The 26105-nt window shown below is 36.3% G+C and overlaps 1 long non-coding RNA gene across 2 annotated transcripts; it reads left to right on the forward strand.

Annotated features, from left to right (window-relative positions):
* Positions 1–25785, forward strand: LOC111930829 (uncharacterized). Of its 2 annotated transcripts, none has more exons than XR_015288636.1 (5): positions 1–198; positions 4695–4892; positions 18137–18203; positions 18720–20013; positions 22041–25785. It is a non-coding gene; the product is annotated as an uncharacterized LOC111930829 (long non-coding RNA). The 2 variants fall into 2 exon arrangements; XR_002865328.2 differs by having other exon boundaries at positions 19820–20013.
* The last annotated feature ends 320 nt before the right edge of the window (positions 25786–26105 follow it).

The raw sequence follows: 26105 nt of genomic DNA on the forward strand, positions 1-26105 counted from the left end.
GGATTGAGGTCTGCAGGTCTCATCTGTGTAGTGGAAGGGTTAAATCTTGCCCAGGCCTGTGGATGGTCATGTGAGCTCTGCTGGGGGCAGCAGCTGGAGCTGTTTATGCTGAATGATTTGTTGCTGCACTGGGCAAGGGCGACTATGATCTCAGGAGCCAGGCCAGCACTCAGAGGCTGCACACCGCAGGCTGATGTGGTGAGGCTTCCCCTCCTCCTGTCTGGCAGTTTCTGGTGAAACTCAGCGGCTGCAGAATTTCAGCCAAGCTGGGGCCGGCCTGGCCCGGCGGTACCACTGCAAAGGCCTCAGCGGGCTCCCCAGGAAGGGGTCAGCCCCCTTGGGAAGGGGCCCTAGCCACCCCAGCCAGATTGGGACCCAGAGGGCTTCCCAGGAGGGGCCAGTGCCACAGCAGAGCCTGGCCTGGCCCCGCCAGGCCACCTGGGCCAGGCAGGGGCTGGTCTCCAGTTACCTCTTCAAGGCCGGAAGCTAAGAGAGATAGTTCCCAGGCTTGTGGTTTTTAAAAGGTGGAATTCACAGCAGCGTATCTAATTTCTAATTGGCGCAAAATGCTGTGAGTTCTCAGAACTAACCAGCTATTGGCCTATCTCAGGCACAGAAGAAGCTCCCAGCAGCTTCTCTTAAAGAAATCACTTCCTTTTGTGTTTCTTACTTCTCCCCAAATATCAATTAATGTCAAACTCTGCCACAACACTATATGGGTTTTGCTGGATGAATATAATCCTCCCTCCCTGCCTTCTTTCACAGTTACCCTCATCCTCATCCTATAAATTTTGATGTGCTTTATCCACCTTTATATATTTGGTTTGTAATGTTCATGTCTTCACCTATATAGTTAACCTGTTGTAGCTTCAGGTAGGAGGTGCTATTACACAATGTATGAAAGAATAGAAGACACACAGAGCTCTGATTTATCACTTTTTGACTGGTTGGTGCAGCCTCTGCTTTTGAAATTCTCCTCTGGGAAAGTTGAGATTGTTTAAGAGGTGATCCCCTTTGTGATATTGTTCACATATTTGCTACCCTACCTCTGGATCTCAGTATCTCCATTTTATTCTTCTGTAAATCTACTTTTTTTTCTGCTGGATCATCTTACCAGAAGCACCCAGCTTTAGGCTGATAGTGTTATCCATGGATTTTACAGTGGAAAATCAGCTGACAGATGCCTGTAAGACTTTCCATTTAGTCTCACTAAATTGCTCTGGTGATCAATTTAGAGAAGGCAGAAAAAAAGTTTTGACCAAAATTTTACCAATATGTAGGGACCACCTGAACATTAAGTGAGCAAACAGGAATAGTAGTAAAGTCATGCGACGAGAAAAAGCTTTGAGCATCATTTTACACAAATGAACATAAACATTGCAGTTTACAGAAAGGCAATGGGTCCTGGTTCCCAGAGTAGCATGAAAAAACTTCCTTAAACCTCCTTATGGAAAGCAGAGAGTTAAAATTGCTGTTGTGTGTAATATTTCAAATCACGAAGTCATTAATGTAATTCATCCCAAGTTTTGTATTGGTATCTTTAACAATGCCTAGTTTTGTTTATTTTTAGGAGGAAGGACAGGTATACTGAAAAAACAAGACTGTTGTCTCAGAGCTCATTCATTCCTGTTGTAGAAAAAATAAATTCTTTCCTTTCAGAAGACTTGATCTATGCAGTAACATGGTCACACATTTATTTTGTCACTTGGATTAAGTTTCTACAACAGGGCTATGCTCATAAGGATGTAAGTTAGTTCCTGGCATTTTTCCAGTTATCAGTACTGAAATATTAATGATCAAATGTTTACTGAATGCCATTCCTCAAATGCAGGAACTCCACAGCATCTTGTTGCATTCATGGAATTAATTTGTTTGCATTATCTGGCCAACTGGTTCTTTTGTATTGCCAAGGTGATGAACAGATTTGACATTTCACTGATTATTTAGCCAAAATTAAACAGAAAACAGGGAAGCCATCCAAAGTTCCTTTCAGTGTGAAACCTAATTATAAAAACGCTTTGAGCAGCAATTTCTTTTGGGATGTTAAAGTGCTTTTATTAGATTGTTCCCCTGTCATTTTAAAATTTATTGCTAAACACTTGTAAATGGGGCTGCCTGCTGAAGTAGAATTATTTTATTTTCTATATTTAAGATGAGACGAAAAAGTGCATGGAGCAAATTTTAGCCTGAATTTGTTAGTATTTTACATGTTTCTGAAAAGGAAGGAGAATAGCTAGTGCTGGCTTTCACAGATCCAAAATATGTAATTTAACTTTGTGTTGAATAAAATTGTATCTGTTTTTTTTATTCACAATTCAGCAACTCCCAGTTTCCAAAAACTATTACTTAGCAAATAATGAAATCAAATATGTGATTTAAAATTTGAGTACAGCCCTTTGTTTTTAGAATCTCATATTATTAATGTTGATTTGCACAATTACTGGTGATAGAAAAAATTAACCATGTTCTTGTACCTTTCTTTCATAAGCCATTACCTGTTCTCAAACAGCATAAAGTATTCTTAAATCATTTGTCAGGGTCATTGAATATAAGTTGGCCAAGTGAATTTTAAACAGTAAATTTGGAACTGAGAGCTGAAGTGGGTCTTAGAAGTTTCTTGTGAAGTATGTTTTTTAGTGTCTTAGAATATGTTTCAGTTTTTATACTGCCTGTTGTTATTAACATCCTTTGGATCCCAGACAAGGTGTGATCTGGGGAGATTTCAAGGTGATAAAATTGTTAGGTTTTGCATATGATATTGTCTAGCACACTTTGGGTACTAAATCATATTGTGAGGACATAGATTAATTCTTGACACTGAGATCTATTAATATACCTTGAAGCCCAGTGAATTATGTGAATCTGCTGCTTCAAGCTGTAGAATTCTGCTATAACTAGGAGGAAATATTTTGCTGTAGGTAGATTAATGTTGAAAGCTTGTCAAGAAAAAGCTTAACATTTAAAATTTATTCTTTCTCTTTTTGCCAGTGCTAGCGCTTCTATGATAAATATCATCTGTGATCTGAGGAAAAATAGAGATATAATTTCTTTTATATTTATCTGTATTACTAGAGTTTCAATGATATGGTCTATTCCCTATTAAAAATTGCACCCCAGTGAATAATCTTACAGAGGGTAATTTTTACTCCTACCTCTCTGAGAGCTCAAAAAATACAGTAAATGTCAGTGATTATCAAATAATTTAATTAATGCCCATTGCAGGACAAGTAATTAAGATAACATCTGTATTAACAGATAACAGAAATGAGAATAAGAGATTTACTAAATACTAATTTGCTAAATACTTTTTGAAGATAATGGATAGTATTTAACATGGATGTTGTGATGAAGCTTTGAGTTGAGAGAATGCAGTCTGAGCAACACAGCTACGAGCAGGTGTACAACACAAATGTGGGTTTGTTTTACATTTGAGTGTTGAACTATATTTTCAGTACTAAGCCTTCTTAACTCCTCTTTGTATTTCTAAAGTGTCCAGAGCTGGGGGTTTAGCCTGGAGAAAAGGAGGCTCAGGGGAGATCTTAACACTCTCTGCAGCTCAGTGAAAGGAGGGTGGAGCAAGGTGGGAGTCAGCCTCTTCTCCCTGGCAGCCAATGACAGGACAAGAGGAAATGGCCTCAAGCTGCACCAGGGAAGGTTCAGCCTTGACATCAGGAAAATGTCTTCATGAAAAGGATTGTCAAGCTTTAGAATATACTGCCCAAGGGAGGTGGTGCAGTCACCATGACTGCCAGAGCACTGAGTGCCATGTCTGCCTGAAAAGATGATGTTCAATCATTGGCTGGACTGGGTGATCTTGGAGGTCTTTTACATCCTAAATGATCCTGTGTTCTAACTACTTGCTTGTCAACGTGTTAAGTAATTCAGGGCTATATTATATGGGGAGAAACACATTGCTGTAGATTTGAAAGTTCACAGATTATGCCCCTGTGCACAGAGAACACTGCTGTGTTTTGCTGCTAACAATGGTACAAATGAATGTGCCCTGTTGCTGTCTTTTATTGTGCCAGTGGGTGTCCTATAATTTAAAACTATATGTGTGTGTATGATCTAGCTGCCTGAACTGTGTAAGAACACTTCAAACACTCTAGAAGCATAAACTTAAGTAATTTCTCATTTTTCTGTTTCCCTTTGAATTAAGCAAGGGATGTGTGGACCTGGTGTAACAGAAGTGCTGTGCAAGCTCGTCAGGAACTCCTCAGCCAGGGTCATCTTAACAGTATTCTTTTTGATCCTGTGTTGGCTTTGTGACAATTTCAGGGAAAAGAAGCAGAAAAAGAGTCTATTTAGACCTTAGTGCACGCTCAGGTTTGAGTCTTTAGTAGAGCTCAAATGAGGTATAGTAGCAATTAACATTTGCTTATCAGAGCTTAATCTTGAATTTATGTTTAACTTTAAATGTCTGTCAGAAAAGACTTCATTGGACCAAAATCTATTTCACAGAGCTATTAAGGGAGAAGGAACTGCAAGACTTCTGGCAGGACAACAAACTCGTATGCTGAACTCATTTATATTTGCTAAACTGAAACTTCCTGCAACACAAAGGCCACCAAATTTTTTTTGAAAATAAATTGAGTTGTTTAGTCACTGCAAAGAAAAGACAAATGGAAAACCATATTTGTTTGCAAAAGTGCTTTCTACAGTATTTCTAACTTCTACCTATTGTTTCTCCATAGGTTGTGCCTGGCTGACATCCTCACTGATACCAGCCATTCTGAAGCTACTCATGCAGATGCAGCAGCAGTAACTGCCCAGATCATATCTCCTCATGTTCACTCAGCATCTCAGAAGCTTTCTGGAAGATAAGGAAGAAATCATGACAGCACTTGTCAGTAAATTTTGTACAGGATTTCCAAGTCCATTTAAAATAACAGGTATTTACATTTTCATTAGAAATATTTCCTAAATAATGTTTACCATATTTCCCTTAACAAATAAAATAACAATTTTAAATTCTGAACCAGAGAATTCTGCAATTACATAATATTTTTTACTCCAGGCCACATGTGAATAGAATTTATGTATATTTGTAAAAATAATATCTGTGTGAAAATCTTTCTTAAGAGCCTCAGGAAAGACTCAGCAAAGCATCTTCTTGTCTGATTTTTGTCTGTAAAAGAGGAATATTGAGAGCTGCTAATCTTTATGCCTGTTGTATTTTCCAAACTTGCTAGAACTCAAGCTCACCACTACATCTGCATTTGTATGATGATTCAGAGGAAAAGTAGAGTGTCATAATCTATGGTATTGTTACAAGAAAATAAAAGGTCTGTCTTTCTTGTCTAGGCTCCTGATCTGTGGTAAAACAAGAAAATGGTAACAGCAAGATTTTCCTTAATCTGGGTCAGTGAGAATAATTTAGAAAAACAAGATGACATTTCTCATTGCTTTCTAATGAGTGGAATATCTTCTTTCTGGCACTGTGGTCCCTCCCTCTCAAATACCAGAAGCTTTCATTCAAGCATTCTCTTCTCTCTAGTCTGGAAATTCTGTTTCCCAGAGCTCTGTGACAGAGTTTACTTTTTGGGTCTTCTAGTTTGATTTCTCATGTGTAATAGATCAATACATTTGGAAATTTTTCTAGTGAGCCCAGTGGTTAAGCACTTCCATTTGAATGCATGATTTTGTGTGGTTTTTGTGGTTATTTTGTTGTTTGTTTGTTTTTAAGATGCAAAAAAGAGTAGTACAAGGATGTGAGGATTCTGTGGTGACTGGGCATTACCTGAGATGTACTTAGGCATTCTTCAAAAGGCCCAAATAGAACTAGTGATGCAGAAATCAAGGGAACAGTTTATTCCTGATGTCCAGCAAAAAATGGAGATGCTTGTGCTGTGAACCCAGCAGGATTAACCTTTGCTGAGCTTGGTTCTGTTGTAGACAGTGGCATCTGACCTGATTTTTTTCAGATTATGAAATGATTATTAGAAGGTACCACAGTCAAGTGCCAATCTGAACAGCCTATCCAGAAGTCATTAGCTGGTGAATCATTTCCTCAATTCTTGCTGTTTAAGTTCCACAGGAATTTTAGTGGTATATATTCTGCCCAAGAAATGTAAGCATTAAAAATAGAACATGTATAACTTTGAAAAAGCTATTTCAGTAATCACACACCAGTTTCCTTGTAATATTTATAACTCAGTAATTGAATTGCAGTAATATGTTTAATTTTTTAACCATGCAGAAGTCCCATTTCCAGGTGATTCACATCTTAGTTAAAGTACATATGCACAAGGGATTAAAAGGTTATTGTCTCTTCAGCACTTCTTATTGAATATGCAGCATGATTATTGACTACAGAGAATTAGATTTAGAGATCAGCGACATGTATATGTGCCTTGTTGTAAAGAAGATGTATAATAGAATTATTCTCATACAGATCATTTACTGTTAGCTTTCTGCCTCCTATATTCAATTTTATTTAGTTATATCAAGCTTTATTTTGAACAACATGCTGTCACTGTATTGGGAATGGCGAGAAAAACGACACAGACTCTCTTGGGAGTCGATCAGGAGAATTTTCTCCCAGTTTATTGCTTCAGGTCTTTTTTATAGACCGATACGTGAAAGTACAGAAAGGAAAACTCTTATTGGTTAGTAAACTAACACATCACCATCATTGGTCAGGGGGGTACACCACCCCTCGACCTTCTCTTGCAAGAAAACAAGGAGCAGACAAACAGCACCTGCAAGGCTGTTTTCTATCTCTGAGGATTGTTTTAATTCTTCCTTATGAATTCCCAGGCCACTTTCCCAGGCAAGACTGAGAAAGTTATGTGGCCTGCTATTCCACAGGCACTATGCTCCTTGCTTCACAGTTAGCATCCATAACATGCAGTGAAATATTCCCAGTAGAATGGTGTGCTAGGTAGAGCATATAATTTATTAGAAGTTGTATGTTGGTCTCTTCCACGTACAGAACAAGAGTAAATGATCTCAAGTTTTGCCAGGTGAATTTTAAAGTGAATATTAGGAAAAATTACTTAATGGAAAGGGTTCTTACGTGCTGGAAAATTCTGCCCAGGGAAGTGCTTGAGTCGCCATCCCTGCAGGTATTTAAAAGCTGTGTTGAGTTGGGCACATGGTTTAGTGGTGGGCTTGGCAGTGCTGCAATGGGTTAGAGCCGATGATCTTAAAAGTCTTTTCCACCCTAAACCATTCTATGATGTTACATAATTGATAAAATTAAGTTTATATTTTTTGTTTCCTTTTTTTATCTCCATGTTTATGAATTTGATATTGGCTAATAAGATCACTATTGCAAGTTGCAGATGCTTAAATATTGCTTTTAAATGCTGCAATGAGGGAATGACTTTTATTCAGCTTATTTTCTGCATTCCTAGAACTGTACCAAGAAGCCTCATCAGGTGAAGTTTTCCTGATGGCTTCAGCAGCTCTTGCCGATATTACTTTCTTTGATACCATGGCTTGTGAAATATTGCTCCAGTTAAATGCAATGAAGATTCTCCTAGCAGTGTGCTCAGACAAACGCATACTCCTCATTCCTGGGATCAGGTGAGGAATTTCTCTGCAAGCCACTGTCACATTTGTGTAAAAGCCAAAAGATTTCAGCACTATGTCCATTTTGACATAGCCAAACGTAAGTTTCTTTTCTATGACAGCTTTAATGTGATTTTTAAAAAATAAAAAATATTTCAGTTCCATTTACCTAAGATAGTAGAATTTATTGTTTTTCATCTTGAATTAGGACAGGGACCCAGACAGGGTGTGGAATCTCTGTCCTTGGAGAGATTCAAAACTTGACTGGACAGAGCTTTGAGGCAAAGATATGCATGGAGCCTAAATATACAGTTGTCACTTCAAAGATGAATTAGCTTCAAAAGCTGAATAAGGACCTGATCCCCAGCCCATTGATGTTGTTGGGCTTTGAACAAAGTCCTGTCTGCCTGGTAGATGGTTTGCAAATTTTTATTAGCAAATACTGCTAATGTACTTTTGCCTTTCCCTTTCCTTCTCACCACTATTTTTAATTTTTGGGTTTTTTTTAGTAAAGGGACACAGAATACTAAAGGTGTATGCTAATGCACAGATGAATTACGGTAGACTTGAGATTCTCACTGCCACAGAGGAGTTTTCACCCTTAATCAGGAGCCAGGCCTTGGAGATTAAGGCCCAGTGGACCCTAGAAACGGATTATTGGTGTTCTAGGGGGTGACAAGAGCTGTTTTATATTATATTTATAGCACTTACTAGTTTTTCAGCTCAGGACTGCATATAAAAAGATAGAATTAAGCCATAATTATTCAGTGCCCTTTGGGCAAAGTCAGAGATATCAGCTGTGATGTTGACATGGCTGTGTACTATCACATATGTACAATCCTTCACATTCCTTTTTTTTAATTCTTCCTGCATGTTCTCATAGTTTTGATTTCTTTATTTCTTTATAAAAGAATATCATCTGAATTCTGCTGTCAGCTGTGAGTTTGCAGTTTTCTCTGTGGGTAGCACAGGAAGCCCCTTTTTTTTTAATTAGGAAGGCAGACACTGAAAGAAATACATATGACTTTTTAAGGTGACAGGCTAATTCCAGGCCTTTTGCAGCTTCCAATATGCAAGTTCATCTCACCAGCTAGCTGAACAGCAATCTGAATGGCTTTCTTCCAAGAGCTGAGGAGATTTCATCCCCCATAACACTTCACCTTCCTCCTCAGAATGAAAAAGTAGAGCAGAAAGGGTGATGCTCTCTGTGGCATGCTGCAGAAAGCTTCTAAGACTCCTTGGCTCCTGCAGCAATGGGAACTATAAAATCCTGCCTTGGGGTCTTTTACTGAGGTGGAATCTGGGTGCTGCTCATCTTGTCTTTAAGAGCTTCCAGTAAGCAGATTTGGTAATGTGAAAGCCTTAAGAGAAGGCTTCCTTCAAATTCCTGAACAAGTGAGTGTTTGACAGAACTGCTCCCCTTGTTTCAGTCTTGTATTTGGGGGTGGGGATGGTGTCTGCCAATTACAGCAGTCTCACATGGAATATTTTGCCTTTTAATTTGCTCTGTGCAAAGTTGCAATGAGGAAAATACACTCAGCTGAAAAGCAGCACTACAATATTATATTTTATAAAGGCATTATAAATTGCCATTTTGGTTTTTGACTGTAAATCCTTTTAGGTAAGTAATGTAGTCAATATTTTTTTCCAGTCTATATAATACTATGTCCCAGACAGTAGACATTTGCTTAGGGAGAGATTAAAGATGAGTAGGTTTGAAAATTTTTTTGATTCGAGATTTTATTTTGGATTATGCAACAAATGTGAAAGGTATTTTCATGGCCTCTGAATGATCAAGTCATCTTTGCCAGTGAAACAGATGATTTGGAACTGAGTTATACTAAGGGTTGAAACAATTAAACAAAGTAAGACGATTTATAAAAGATACAGCAAAATATGGTCTGAATATTATAAAATTTTATAAAAGAGCCTCTCAAACTTAAATGCTCTGTTTTTCATACAAAACTTTAATTTAAGTAAAGTATTACTACTTTAGCATTAATGCTGATTTAAGAAATTTCTATTTTGGAATAGAAATAAATAGTAAAGCAGTTTTTGCTTTACTGTAAGCCAAAACTGGGAGGAAGGCAGCTGAAATGCAGAGAAGGAACACTGAACTTCATTTTCCTTTGTGCCATTGTATCTCATCTTAAATTCACACTATGTCCTTCTATATAGGACATAGAATTAATATTAGTTATCACCATTTGTGATGGTACAAATAAATGAAATTGTGCCTAGCTGTTGGATATTGGATAAATTGTGTACTGTCTGCAAAAAATATTTTACTGCTCAAGCACCTTTAAAATTATTCTGCCTTTTGACTTCTGGAAATCCTTTTTGTAAATGACAAAATAACCTTTCCTGTCATTGCTATCCAAAAACCAACCTCTTTCTTCTTTCATTTACCAGGCAGTGTTAGATTAGGTCAGGAAAAAAATCTAGAACTGACAGCTGGACTTACTGATAAACAAGATTTGTCCATTTTATAGAAGCATGTGACTGTTTCTGTAGCCAGCAACATTATACTGAGATTCTTTAGTTTTGTAATAAAATACATTGTATAAGAACAATCATGAAGCAGTATTTTCCAGACTCCTTAGTCCCCAGTTTTTGGTCAAAATGGATATGAATGTCCTACATTCTGTTTCTTTCTGCAGACTGTTGTTTCCTGGAGAGCAGGTTTTTTACTTCAAAAAGCATCAAAATATCCTTTCAGAAGGGTTCATGTGTAAATTTAGCAGTGTAGTATATGCAGTGTTAATGGAGTTTAAGATCTGTCAGAAGAGGGGTTTAGCCAGACTCCTTATCATTCAGGATCTTCTTGACTTTAGCCATCATCTTAGACTCTACATAGAAAAATATGAAATATGTGTATTTGGGTACACAATGTTTATGTATAACAATTTTTTTCTCTCTGCATTCCAACTTGTCTCTTCAGTGCTGTTAGTATTCTCACCTTACCTGTGAAGTTGTGGAGGTATAGTCTAACACCTTGTGATCTTCTCTTTTTCAGAAGACAAAGAATTAATGTGCAGTGAACACATCCATTTTAAAGTGGTTGTTCCTAACTCTAACATCAGTGAATTATGTTTCAAAACAGTTTAAGGTGGAGAAAAACTTTTAAGCAGGAAGGAAAAATTGGAAATGGTTGCTGGTTTGTTTTGTTTTTGTTTTTTTTTTAATAAATTCTTTCCTGTTTGTATTTGGGAGGTTGTCACTGTAGGACACAAAATGATTCACATGGAGATGGCTCAGTGTATGATAGGGAAAAAGAAGAAATTTATTTCTGTGACTCCAGTATTTATAGATTCTTGACAATGACCAGGGATTGGATAGTTAGGTTACCATCTTCCCAATCACATTGGTTGTGAGAGATGTCCATCAAAAGACATTTCTTTAATGGAATGTATAAACATCTATGTTTATAGTTACTTTCCTGGGAAAGTGGCTAGAAATTATGAATACAAGATCAGGAGGTTTAATTCTCAGGGCGGCAGGAGATACTACTGGTTTTGACACTGACATCTTCTGAGTCATTTAAGATTTTAAATCTTTAATACCATTCTTTCTCTAGGTTCCACATTCTTTTCTCTGCTCTTCATCTTTTTTCCTTATCAGGCATTTGTGTTTGTTTTTACTGTCCTTCCTCACAGTTTTTGCCCCTTAAATTTAGATTGCAGTGTCAAAAGGAGATTAGAGACAGATGTTACTTTAATACAAAGAAGTTTTGATTTTGAAATGTTGCTGAATCCCCTGTGAAGGACTTTGAGAATAATGTTTTTAATGAGAAGAGTATTAACAATTATTTAAGATTTCTTTTGAAAATCCCTGTCTGTATGAAAGAAACTTGCAGTACTGCTTCTCACTCTGAGTTTCTTGAATACTGGGGAATTTACTAACAAAACCTTTTAAAAGGGTTTCTGCACTGTTTTCTTGCACAGCTCTCTGTTAATATCCTGCTCTGACATTAGTACCATTATCATTAGATATGTGGTTGGAATTCCCTTCCCTCTGAGAGGCCTGACTGTGCACTGTGGTTGATAAACTGTAAGTTAAAACTGTGGGATCATTTCCAGTATGGACTAGATCACACTGAAAAAAACATGATTTCAAGTAATATAGCTAGAAAGAGAACTGATAAATTTTAAAATTAAGTTATTTTAAAAAGCTTAAGCAATCAAGAAAGAAACATGACTGCTAGTAACAGATGCAAAAATGAAAATTAGGCCAAAATCACCTGACTATCTGAATTTTAACCACACCATTATATTAATGATATTCTAATTAGTTTGCTATGTAAGACTGTAATAATTTTCCTGATGTCTTTTGTTTTTCTTTTTAACTGCTTATCTCTGTCTTTTCATGCACATGTGACCAGCATAAATAAGTACCTGTACTGACTGGCATTATATGGTCAATGCTATGGATAGCTATATTTCAGGGGTCCAAAACTGACTGTCTTAAACATGAAAATGCTTGAGGCAAAATTCCTTACTTAAAATTCTGCCTTTCATATTTTTGATTCTATGTGGGATAAGACAATGTGCTCCCACTTGCAATGCAAGGGGTTCAGTTGGAAGAATAAAATCTCAACTCAGTAGAAAAACTAACTTGTATTGAAAGGCTAATTTGTGCTCTGCTCTGGGGAGATCAGGTCTCTTAGGTGGCTTTGGCTGGTTGAGTCTGTTTCAAACCATGAGAAGCTTTTCACTGCCTTGAAGGAAGTCTGAGAGATGGTTATTGTTTCCCTCACCACAGGTTTTAACCTGAAATACAGAAAACTGTGGTCATTAGCTCAATCACTCCTTTAGTTATATGCCCTGGTTTATGGGATGTTTTCTTTCACAATGTGACACATACAGGGTGCATGTCCTCTGTGCTCCTTTAAAACAAATAATGTGAGAACCTGGCTATTCTGCCTATTCCTTATCTAGATTAGTCAGCAATAGGAAGTAAAGTAAATAAAAATGTAGTAAAGACTTCCTTCATTCCAAAATGTAAGGTTTCCTACAGCTTTAGTCTCTGTTGCTGTGCCTCAGCATGCCAAAAATACAGTTCCCTGGCACAGTCTCAGAATAAACCAAGCATTTGAAAGAAGTTTATGTCTCCAGCCACTGTTACTATTTTTGGGGGATGTTAGCTGCTTCTGCTATCTAGGTGTATTATTTTCTGTGTTTAGGAAGAAAAACTAAATTCCCAATCACAAAAATGGCTATCAGAAGAAATTTGAGTTTTTTTCTATTTTTATGCAATATCATGTCCCAGAAAAAACTTCCAGAGATTTCTTAGTGAAGTTTTTTTTTTTCATATAGGTAATATCTTGAAAAGTTTTTTCTTCCTCAGCTTACTGTAATGCTGGTTCTTGATGCCTGCTAAATGCATTCTTTTGCTGTCTCCCTGTGGATGGAGCCTGAATTGTGACATTCAGATGATTTTAACTTATATTCAGAAAAAAAGACTCTGTCTTGCTTCTGAGTAGTTTTCCATGCCACTTTGTTTCTGAAGATGGCTGTCTGGAACTTTGCAGACATGCTATGATTTATGCTTATGTCATTTATTTGAATCAATTACAAAATGCTCTTATAATATGTACAAAAATTAATATTACTTAGCAATGAGTCAACCTTAAAGGAGTAATTAACTAAGAGAATTAACAATTCTATATTGATTACATTTTGCCACTCTATTAAATTACTTGCTAATTCTTGTTTTGTGCTTGTGTCTTTCTTTTTTATTACATTTTAATATTTTATTCTGTCAAGACTGCTGATAAAAGCCTACTGAGCAGTGTGCCTTTATTAATAATAAGGGTATATTAGCACCACACATTCCACCTCTGTAGACGCTCCCCTTCCCACGAGATATAAGGGACATCCCTTCCCACAAATGAGGTAAGGGACCTTCAGTTGTGGAAGATAGTGGCCTTTTAGCTGGCTAAAATGAATGCTTTCATCCTCCAAATCCTTTGGCATCTTTCTTCCTTAGTAGTTGGTTTCACAATAAAGGGAAGAACTTTTTTAAAACTCCCACTAAGGGAAAGTTTTCACAGAAGCCTTCCATTTCTTACATGTTCCTTAAGTTTAAATCTCTTTGATAACTACAGATTTACACTCTCAGTGTATCTTATTTTATAGCAAAGCATTTATATCTAGTTTTCACTTTTTCAACAAAGATTCTGTACCTTTGTACAGTGGTTGATGAGAATTAGTCACCATTAGTTATTTAGAAAAGTTTTATTATAGTGTTAGTAATTACGTATTTTAGCAAAAAAAATTTCCAAGGTGACATTTTGAAGAAAATTGTTGATATATTTTATATATTAGTAAAGGCCTGTCTGCACAAACCAGTCTTTGAAATAAGTTGTGATATTAAAGGCTAAAGTCCTTGAAACCTTCCTGCAGAAGAGAGAGTAAAGCAAAACAATATCCTTGTGTATAAGAGAAAGAGTGCAAACCTGTGTGTATTAGCCAATAGTAACTTGCTTAGCCCGTGGACCCTGTAAAACCCTATAAAAGGTGTGCTAAAGATAGAAATAAACAGCGTTCACGTTTACTTCTGTGAAGGCTGGTGAATAAAGTGGCGGACTCTCAATAGGAAATTATTTTAAAGGTTCTTGATTAACCATGGTTTCTCAAATTTAAACTGCTCTTGACAACTGAAAATCCTACAATTCAGGGCAAAGCAGTCTACAGAACTTAAAAGGAAGGTTCACCACTCATAAATTCAATATGTGTGAAAGTCTGAGGGAATGGAAGGAAACTATGTGGAAAAAGAAACAAATTTTAAATTATGAAGTATATTTAGAATAACCAAAAAAGATCAACACTGCCAATTTTATAATAATGTATGATATTGTCACTAGAGATGTATCTGTGTTTAATATCTGTGTTCTTATTTTGCTTATAAAAGTAGAGATTTTTAATTTGATTTCAAATTAATTTCCAGGGCAAGTTCAGGACTAAGATGATGATGCTGTATTGACATTTGAAAAATAAGAAATAATTAAATTATTTTTTGAAGTTAAATTATTAAATAGGGAAATTTTCCATGGGCTGTAAGGGGCCCCTCAAATATCCCCGTATACTCAGTTCATCAACGAACCATTTAAAGATGAACCTTCAAAGCTTCTTGATTTTAAGTGTGATTTATTTTAAGTTCTGAAAGTTACCTACTTAGTCTCTTATTCTTGTGAAAAATCTTGCTACTCCCAGTGAAATCTCTGCATGTTGATATTTTGCAAAGTTGGTGCCGCTTCAAAAGGTGCGAAAACATGAGCTGGTCTGAGAATTCCTTTCCTAATGTTTTGCCTTTTCCTGTGTCTCACTGCCCCGTGGTTTAGGTGTGTAGAGCTGAGCACACCGAAACAGGCAGGTGTTGAGCACAGGAGGCACCCTGGAGGTCTGTTCCTCTGGCTGTAACTCATGACACTGAATCATGCATCCAGCTTCCCTCTGATGGCAAACAAATATCACAGGCCTTCCAGGACCTGAGGGAGTCAACAGGGAAGATGAAGAACGACTTTACAAGGGCATGTAGTGACAGGATAAGGGGAATGGCTCCAAATTGGAAGAGAGCAGATTTGGATTAGATAGTAGGAAGGAATTATTTGGTGTGAGGGTGGTGAGGCACAGGAACAGGCTGCCAAGAGATGTCTCATTACTGGAAGTGTCCAATGACAGGCTGGATGGAGCAACCTGATCATGTGGGAAATGTCTCTACCTGTGACAGGGATTGGAATTAGATGATCTCTGAAGTCCCTTCCAACCCAATTCTATGTTTCTATTCTGATTATTTCTTGATGAAGTCTATCTTTCTGTGATTTTTCTCATTAGTACAGTGGATTTAAAGCTTCCAGATCACAGACAAAACTGCAGCCACCATGTTTAGTGGACTCCTGCTCTGTAGAGGCACCCACAATTTTTGACCCATTTGGATAGCAGAGGACAAAATGTGGAGAAGCCTGGGTCAGTCTATGAGAGAGCACTGCTAAAATACAGATATTGGAAATGCATGAGTTGAGATCAACCTCCAAAGCAAATCTGCTTAGCAGAAATACAGGTGCTGGGGTAGGGAATTATGCTGGATTCCCTGACAAAATTTGCTTAATAACACACAAATCCCACAGATCAAGACATCGCTAGGGTAGAGAAATTGGTGGGTGGCTTCAGCACATTCCTTCTGCATGGTAGGAAGGCAATGACCAGAGCTCATGTATCCTGTCACCAGGATGTCTTCTTTCTTACACTTGGAGTTGACCGCAAGTTCATTGTATTCCTTAGGAATCCAGAAAAATTGCAAGAATTATAAACTGAGTCAGGTGCCAGTGCTTGGTAATCATGGAGTGTGCTCTTTTACAGGATCAATTACTTGAGCAATTAATTAAATTAGTATTAAAAATTGCAGTTGAACACTAGAGATTCCATATTAAATATCTGAAAGTCTTTCAATTATTTCAAAGTAATTTCAGTTCTGAAAGAGCTTTTGGTATCTATTTTTTTCCAGTAATTTTCATCTATGAAATGAGGCTTAGGCAGTCACTTTTATCTGTATCTGTTTGTGTGCTCCATGTCTCACAATAACATCTGAACTGATTTGCTGAAGCAACAGGACTTTGCAGTTATTTTTGAGACTGCCTAAGGCTTTTGAAATTTGGAGCCAGATAATGGGAAAAGAAGCAAAGATCAAGACTGCAGTGTAAGCCTCTGTATCATTAGACAAAAAGAAAAAAGGAATCTACAGTGGGAGAGAACCTACTAGAAAACATCTATTTGTGTTTTTTGATCAAATCTAAATCCGAAAGAGATAAGACTTCACTAATACCAGTGCTCACAGAAGCATTACTTTCTGAAGCAAATTCAGTCTACATTTGTTTGTGCTTTCCTCTAGAGAGTTCATCCTTAATAGGAAACTTCCTTGAACTTTGGTTTGTATTACAAAGGAAATTTTTGTGTAAGTTGTATGAACTTTAAAATAGGAAAGTGTAGGGGAAATTTAAAGTCAACTCTATTCTGCTTGCCTATTATATTTTTCCATTATCTTATTTCTTTACATTTTTTACATCACACAAAACCAAATTTTCTTGGGAAAAAGAAAAATCTATCCATTTGGAGTGAGCTGATCTATGGCTTAACTACCTTTTGAGTCCTATTATGATTTTAAAATAAATGTAGGTAGATCTTGATGGTCATTGATCATAAGGGTCTTTTTTACACCCTTCTGGATAAGGTTACATACAAACCCTTTAGAGTAGTTCCATAAATATTGCAAAATATAGGGGCCACATAATCAACATGAAGGAAGTATAGCTATAACCTCAAATAATTTTTTGGTGTCAAAAGATGCACACAAACTATTTTTATGTATGAAAATAGTTATTAGAAAAAATAACTTGAAGCAGTGGAATAATTGGAATGTATTCAAATTGTGGTTAATTGAATTCTTCATCTGTGGCTTAGAAAGCCACACAGGGTACAGATTCTGCACAGAGGAAGCAATTTTCATTAACGGGATATAATTTAGAATGAGAAAACATATACACTCTGCCTGCAACACAGTTAATAATTAATATGGAATAAATACATAGACATACACTGAGTTACCATATATCTACCTGTCACTCTGTAGAGCTTCAGCAACTCATTTGCATGCTAAGTGAGTATATTTATTCTGAGAGGCAACACTGTAACACTGCCTTCAAAAGTGGAAGACCTTTATGTCACAGCATTGGAAATGAGTCATTCTTGTTTTGAAAATGGCAAAGTGATATCAGAATGGTGATTTGATCTCATGCCTCCTTACATTTAAGAAGTTTGCTGGTTTCTGAACTGACACTGTACTATTAAAAAAGGTGATAACCAGTTCCAAAACTGATCATTATTTTTGAGGCTGGTCAATTTTCCTGAATTTGATTAGAGAAAATTTAAAACCTCTTAAGAAAGAATATTATTTATGTTTTGCATTCTAACTATCTCTAGCATTTATTATTTGATCTCTCACATATGCTGTTAATATTGGGATGTGTCTGCATGCAAAAAGCAAACTATTTGAAGGATTGAGAAGAACGTTTTGCAGGATGTATGAGAAAGCATGCAGTATCAGTGAAGGGAATTGCTGACTGAAAACCAACAGTACCATGGCGTCCAATCTCTGTCAGTGGCTTGCTGCATCACTTTAATAAGCAAGTTGAGTTACACCTAGTCTCCAAAACAGTTAAAGCTATTGGGGGTAAGAAATTCTGTGAGTCAAGATCTCAGAATGTGCTTGTGCACATATTAACAGTGAATGTGTTGGTACAAAGTCTAACCATGGTCTTTACCTCTGGAAAGGTATAAACAGAATTTTAAGCCCAGTTGCTTTTGAGACTGTGCCTTAACATGCACACAATTCTTGACTCCAACAAAACTGAAGAATATTCCTTAAATATTCCCTTGAATCAAAGCTCAAAACTTCAAATGTCTTGCAAGGATTTCTTTGTATTTCACCTAAACCTATTCAGCGCAATAACAGCACTCACAAATTTTCCATATTTCTGCCACATTTATTTTATGAACCACAATGATATTTAATATTAGTGAACTGTAGGACTAGACTTCATATTTCCTTCTTCTTTCAACAACAGGTGGTAACAATATTGGCAAACATGTCTTTCTTGGACCAGTGTGCTTCAGAAATCATTCAAGGAAATGGTATGCATTTTAGCTGAATTATATCTTTTATTTATTTCTGGAGAGTCTGAGTAGATGGGAATGTAGTACTTACACAATAAAGGAGAAAGGCTTCACTAATAAAGCTTCATTTTGCATTCTTTCTCTGCTGGATATTGCACATTGCTGCAGGATGCAAAATGAGTCCTGGGAATGGTTCTACATAACCAAAATATAATGCCACTGTTTTAGGAAACTTTGCCTTTGTGACCATGTTGCTGGTGTTCTGTGTGTGTGACTTATTTCTAGATGGAAAGCAAAGTAGTAAAAAGTGTTTCAGTAACTTGTATTGTGGTAATACTGGTAATATTGTGGTAAGATGTAAATGCCTTATTAATACACCTGCCAGCAAATTCAAGGCCAAGCAATATAGAAAGACAGGTGTCTTTGCTTTTTTTTGTGGGTTTTGGGGTTTTTTTTGGTTTTTTTGGTTTTTTTTGGGTTTTTTTGTTGGAAACATTAAATTACAGTGAAAATTCACATATATTGGTTTGCTAGGCCAAGTAGGCTGAACTCCTGTTAGACACCGCAGTGGACTGTCAAGGACAATGACAACAAGTAAAATTTGTGTATACACTCTGTCATGGAATTTCACAAGAAGCATTTTCCCCCTGGCTTTTGAGAGCGGTTGGCACTCATCTTGTGTGTAAAATATTTTTAGTGACTGCCTAATGTTATAACAAGCAGGTCCTAGTCAAAGACCACATTCTGAGAACAGTCTTCAAATTCTGGAGAATTGAGGTACTTTCTTCTCAACTCTGACTTCTTTGTATGTTGATTGATTATTATCTAGCTGCATGGCTCTGATGATAATTCTCTGAATTATTTATGCAAATGTTCTCTGATGCTACCTGATGTAATCTGAATGTCTAATAGCATATGGAGTCTAATAGCACATAATTGTCTTTACACTTAAAATAGTCTAGAAAAGAGAAATCATCATCCTTTTTTTGTGATGCTACAAGAAGAATATCAACTCCAACAGGCAACAATAAATTAATGAAGCCACTTTGACATGGATGACCTTGTCTCTTCTGGAATGAAGAGTTAGTCATACGGTAAACTTCAAGAAAGATGAATTCATCATTTCCTTCATTAAAGGATTCCTCATTCTAAAATACCCTTAAACAGTTTGAGAAAGTAACTTTTAAAGCCCTGCTTAAAAATATGTAAACAAACAAACAAACAAAAAAATTACTTTGAATGGGAGTGAAACTTCATTTAGAGACCTGAAATATGTCACTACAGGTTTTTCAGATAGTGATCATCTTTAAGTTAATTTAGAAGAAAATAAAGAATTACATTTGGCTGATTGAAATAAATTAGTGAAATTTAAAATACAAACTTTTAGAGGACGAAAGACTTAGTAATTTTCTAGATCCAGAAGTTCTGTAGCTTCCTAGTGAAGATGAACTTATGCATGGATAAGATGCACTTGGGTGCTGATGTCAAAATTGCAGCCTTCATTTATATGTTCTCCATGCCCTTTTTGGGCAGTAGCTGGTCTGTATTAACCCAGCTTCCCTCTTCCCTTTACTTCTTTGCATTGATTTTTTTTTGTTGGAGAGTGGATAACAATGGCTCTTGAATTCTTTTAGGTGTTCAACTTTTAATGGAAATGCTCTTTGAAAAATCCTCCTCAGGAAATCCAGCAGATGTTGCAGCTTGTGAGCGAGTCCAGCAGAAATCTGCAGTTACCCTGGCACAGCTCAGCCGAGATCCTGAGGTGGCAGATGCAGCCTTAAAACTCAGCTGTAAGGATGTGCCTCCTACTTAATGGCACTGTAAGGAGGTACTGCCAGTCATGGAGAAGCTCTTTTTAATTTTTAGCCTCACTTGGTAAACTTTATGAAAGATATTCCCTAAAGAATGACTGAGAAAATGGAGCTAAATGAACCTCTGGCTCATTTCCCAGAGAAACCTGAAGTGCAGCATCCACTCATCATATAGCCGTGCCTTATTGTGCCATCTGACACTGCTGCCTCCTCTGTTCCTTTATGTAAATCCTTGGGCAGGATCTGTCAGGGCACAGAAATCTGGGACCCCAGCAGGTCCAGGTGTGATGAATCCAATGGGAGGGAATGTGTTCTTTGGGTAGGAGTTTTTTAAGGGTGTGTGGGATGATTGGTAGCGAAGAAATGGAGGTCACAATTTCCACTCTGAAACTGCAGCAAGTAAATCCAACTTATTTGTTTATGCTTTACAAACATTAATTATGACTGCTCTGAACTGCATAGCTCCATCAAAAGTCCCTTAAGTATTTGCATATCATTTTTGCATTAGAGATCATATCTACTAAAAAAAAGATAAACATGATGCATCTTAAAAAATATCACAAAATAAGGAGTTGTTTTTCTAAATTATTTCTCCTGACACTCTTGTGCACTCAGGTGTTCCTCACCTGATTAAACTTTGCAGATCACCGACAGAAAGAAATAACGGTGAATCTGTTTTAGTGGCAAGTCTGGTATGTACATTGTAGTATTTCTTTCATGCTTATACTGGAAAATTAAGGAGAAAACATCCCTTTAGATTTCAAAATGTGTAAGTATTGCAGAAATGCTCTAAATTCATGTCAGGGTCTCCTGCTTTTCCCCTTAAGCACAATCCTGTACACTCTCAATTATTCATCCTTAAATTGAAGATTTAAGCACATAAGGAAAAATGGCTTCATCTTCACATTATTGAGCACCAAAAAAATTCCTTGGAACACTTCGGAATTTAAGGTTTCATTAATTCCTAAATTCCATTGAAATTAGCTTTTAGTCATGGGGGTAGCAACCCTTTATCTGCACTCACACATATATATGAAAATATTTATGTAAAGCATCCAAAAAGGGGAAAAGATACTTCTTGCTTCCACTCCAATTCAATTTCTTGTTCTAATTGTATTGCCAAGACAATATAGTGCCCAGGCAAAGAGTGGGCAAGAGAAGTTTAACACTTTCTCTGCTCAGGAGAAAGATCCCATCTCCACTGCACAGACTACGAGCCAAGTGCCAGAGTTGAATGATTTCACCAAGCATTCTGTGACAGGGCCCTGGGGACATATGTGATCTTGGGTTGGAGCACAAGTTCTGGTGAATGAAGACTAAAGAATATTGTTTGACAGTGCTTTATGATATTAGTATTATTTTAAATGTAAAAGTAAAGCTCATTTATTGCAGCTTGTTCATTTAAGCAGGTCTTATTCAGGATGACGAGAGTATAAATGTGAGCATAGAAAATTCTGTGGTTATTCTTCCTTTATGCCAGGAAGACTTGTTAATCTTGTGTGGTTAGAGCAGAGACCCCAGAGCAATGGCAGGGAACCATTGCTCTGGGGGTTCTTCTGTCTCACTAATGATTCTTCTGTCTCACTAAGGTTGTTGCTGCACATTCTTTGAATCCATGCCTATTGCTTGAGACCTTACCTACCTCCCTGTCTCAGAAATTCTGTTTCTCCTGATATTTTAGTAACTGCCTGAAGATGTTTTCTGATAAAAATGTGGCAAAAATATTGTCCTTGAGACATAAGCTGCTTCAAGCTCTGATAGGTATTGTCACTGGTGTCTGAGGACTTGTACTGTACTTAGACCTGTTGCTCAGGTCTAAAAGTAATGTACCCCAATAAAATTGTAATTTAATAACTTTGCATGAGGGAAGATTCATCTGACAGATGAAGACAGTAAGGAAAGATTACCTAGCAGCAGAATTCCTAGACCTGCACAGTTCAGTTTTGAATTATGGCTGTTACTTAGATATTGTTATAATGGATTCCTGCAATGAAGACTTTGCCAAACCTGAGTGCGTTGCAATGATGCTGTTTTGTTTTTCTAGGCAGCCTTGTGGAGACTAGCACTTATGAGTTGTGATGGACTGGAAGAGTCAGATTTTCAGCAGCTGGTAAAGCCCAGACTCATGGATTCTTTTCTGCTGTGCACAAACATGGAAGAGAGCTTTGTATGAATGGGAGCCAAAAACCTTTGAACGGTAACGAAGGTGATAGGTATACAGTAAGATAACACATGAACAATTTTATTTTGGTTTAGCCCTATTGTTATTTATTACTTATTTATTCTAAACCAAAGAACATGTGCTGTATTAGAGTGAAGGAATAGAATGAGAAAACTTGTTACTGTATTTTGCAAAGAAAATTTTTAATTTTATTTTCCTGCCAAGACACACAAGACCTTATCATTGCCATCTAACAAAATGTTTTGTTTAATATAACTGAATTAAGGTAATGAAGCCAAGAATTTGTTGCTCTGATGTTAAATGCTTCTAATGATGTTTTATCACTGATATTTTTTCTATAGTTAGGACATTTTGTAGGTTTTATTAATAAATGTTTAGCCTCATCTGCATTAGGAGAAAAATAATTCTAAAAGCTGCAAGTATATACTTTGAAATGAAAGGGATATTGCAGTCTGAGTCCAGTTCATAACTTTTGTTATTTTTTAATAAATTATGTACCTGAGAGAAAAAAAATTCCAGAAAATGTTAAAATACTAGCCTTAAATGATACTAGCATACTTTCTTAGGCTGTATAAAGATGTGCTCCATCAGAGGATGCACACTAACCAAAAGCTCTTTATTTGCATTGACTGAAATTTCCAGGAGAAATTAATAGAATTCTAGAAAAATCTTTGATGGTGTGTGTGTTTTATCTCATAATGTGAGATTTTAATGATTTTGTAATGATTTAAAATCATTACACAGCGATAATTTTCTCTCCTTTCCAAGCCTTACAAGAACTCGAAGTGCTAATGCCTAGACATGTTTTTAACATTCAAGCTACTGTTTTTGTGGAAAGTTGTTCACACCTATGCTAAATAATCTGAAGAGCTTAATTCATTGCAACTTGAATTTTCATTTTTCTGGTTTGCTAACCAGTCCTGTATTTTTAAAACTTAAATGGGACTCTTCAGAGCTCTGGAAGATGAGAAATGGATGATAACCTAAATAAACAGATGTAATTTTGAAATCAACATTTTTTCATGAACATTCTTTTTAATTCTTGCTTTTTCTTTTCACTGACAAACTACATATATTGAAAATTACTCAGCCAGCAATATCTTGTTAGTGTTTTTTTCCTTAACTTTTCATAAAGCACTCTGCAGATTATGAAAAAAGATGTAATCTTTTTCTTTATGGCTTCCAAACGTTGCTTTAGATCATTTTATGATCAGCAACTTCAGGGTACTAGGATATCTGCCAAAATCCTCCTACATTCCTTCCTTACTGTACTTTTTAGATATATTAAGCTGCTTACTTCATTAATGTTTCTTGAGAGTTATGTAGTGTTTAGATGAAAGGCACCAGGAAATTGTGAAGCTGTAATTGCCTTCCACATTTTCTGTATATGGGAAATCTGTCCTGCTTCAAGCAGTGTGACAATGGTGGCTACTTTTTTCTCCCTTGATTGTGCGGGTTGAGAAGTCTCTGTCTTAATGTCTTTCTTGTGAGCTCTTCATTTAATAATCTCTCTATCTGAATTTTAAAGCCTTACATAGAATGACCTCTGTCATGAGCAACTATTCAAAGAAAAGTGTTGAATCAGATGTTCTAGGAAGCACAGAGATGAACTCTGCTTTTTTTGCTTACTTTGAGACAGCTTCTTAAGTTTCCAAGATTGTTAAAATGTATGGTACTGTAAAACTTTAAAAATATTGTATTAGTGATGGACTTTAACACTTTCCTCACTAAGCAGAAATATATGTCTGAGCCATGGATGTCTTGGTATAAAAAATGAATTAATAAATTTCATAAAAAACTAATTCAAAATAAAATCCCATTGCTATAATTCTGATAGCATGGCAATCCTGGATAAAAACACATCAAATTCTGTAGTGAATTTCTGTACAGAACCTCATTCTGTCAGCTTCAGCTAACACCAGAGATACAAGTTTCTAGATGGAGTAGGGTTTATCCCATAATAGGTAAATTTAAAATCTCATTTTCCTCACATGCACTGTGAACTGAAGCAGCTATTAAGAAATGCCATCATGACTCATAATGTTTTAATGTAATTTCTAACAGATCAATCAAATATTCAGTGAACAGGTTGGTAACAGCTGATTTGCCTCAAATACAGTAAAGTGAACCCACATCGATTGAATTTACTACAGATACTCTCAATCTGCAAATCTGGGTCCATAATCTAGGTTCATATTTTCCATTTAAATGTGTTTATATTATGGATTTGGCTCTAAAGTACATTTAGGTGAAACTCATATTTGCAGCAGAAAATATATCTTGAAAGAGCCATTTCAGCAGACCTCTTGTCACCTAAGTGTCCTCAAAACCATTTTATATAGGTCTGATTTTTTAACCTAGAACTGTGCATTTTATTTATATATGCTAAAGTTTATGAGAAAATAAACATGTCTCTAACTTTACCTCTTGATTCATTTGGAAATAATAAGTCATTAAAAATTCTGATATATTTTTCTCATTACTTCTGAATGAGAATTCTGGATTCTGAATGAATTCTTGATTCTTAATGTTTACTTTGAAAGTGACCCTTCAGCTTTTAAGCAGGGCAAGCAAACAAAAAAGAACAGTTGAAGCCAGAATAAGTATTTTTGCTTTCAAATGTAGTATAAATTAAAATATTTCATAATGAGAAATTTTCACTGAAATAAGTATTGTGGTGGCTTAATCCTTGGATTCCCTATGTATGTACATATACAGGCAGGAGAGGGAGAGTGGAGAGTATGTGTAGTACTGTGGACCTGATTTCTCTGAGCCTGTGAGAATTACAGCCTGTCAGTTCCTGATCTGTTCCCAAAGGAAAGTCTCTTGAGAGCATCTCTCACTCAAGGCCTTTCCTAGCAACTCATTCTGGTGCATGCTGTGAATGAATCCACACTTCTACATTCTGTCCCACAGCGATATAGTACATTCACAAATCAGCTCATTTACCTGGACTCATTGACCTATAGAGACTGAATGCAGGTTAGGTATTAGTTTAATCTTCCTGGAAAAATGAATGCCAAACTTGTTATAAATGTCATTTCACTTAAATTCTTTTGAAATTTTTCAGTTTTGTATGAGATTAGAGATGTCTAACAAACATGCAATGAGCTGCAGGATTCTTTGTAATTTTGACTTACACTCCAGCAACTCTGTACATCTTCAAATTCCAGCTTTAGTTTCAAACTGTTTATAGATATTCAGGGCCCAGATGTTTCATTCATAGAATAAAGTTTGGTTATTATCAGTTTATTGTGTACTTGGTACATGAATCACTTATGTGGAATATTACTTGTCTGACCTTTTCAGTTACAAATAGTATTTATATCTACAAAGAATGAAATAATGTCTTTGTAAATTGCATATATTAACTACTTTTTGGGGTTGCCTGTTAGTATACAAAAGATTACTTCATTTGCAGGGTTTTGCCTTTGTACTGATTCTGATCTCTCATATGGCTTGTTCCAAATTTTTGTGTTGACCATCTCCTTTTAAATAACAGCAATGAACATTCAAAATAACCTTGTCTTTTGTATTTTGAGGAATCTGCTTTGATCTTCAGTTTAAATTTATATTAAATTTAAAGGAGCACTCTACACACTGTAAATCATTCACCAGTGTTATCGTTTTTAAAGGGAAGGGAGGGAAGATGGCATTAAGGATTGAAAAAAGCTCCAGAGTGAATTTGTTAATTCGAATTGGAAGTGCAGAACTGGTGGGAAGGTGGGTGAATAATGTCAGAAAGACCCTAAAGAAAAACACAGGATCATCTGTTCCAGATACTTATATGCTTTGTGGCAACCTTTATTTTCTGGCTTGCTCTTGGATCTGAGTTTCTCTTTTTCCAGCTGTGACAAATTTCTTCCTCTTGGGAGTATACTTGTGTAATTGCTCGCTATCTAACAGAAGAAAGTTATATTCCAGGGT

This window comes from Cyanistes caeruleus, chromosome 6 (assembly GCF_971803275.1).
Source record: "Cyanistes caeruleus chromosome 6, bCyaCae1.hap1.1, whole genome shotgun sequence".
Lineage (NCBI taxonomy): Eukaryota > Metazoa > Chordata > Aves > Passeriformes > Paridae > Cyanistes > Cyanistes caeruleus.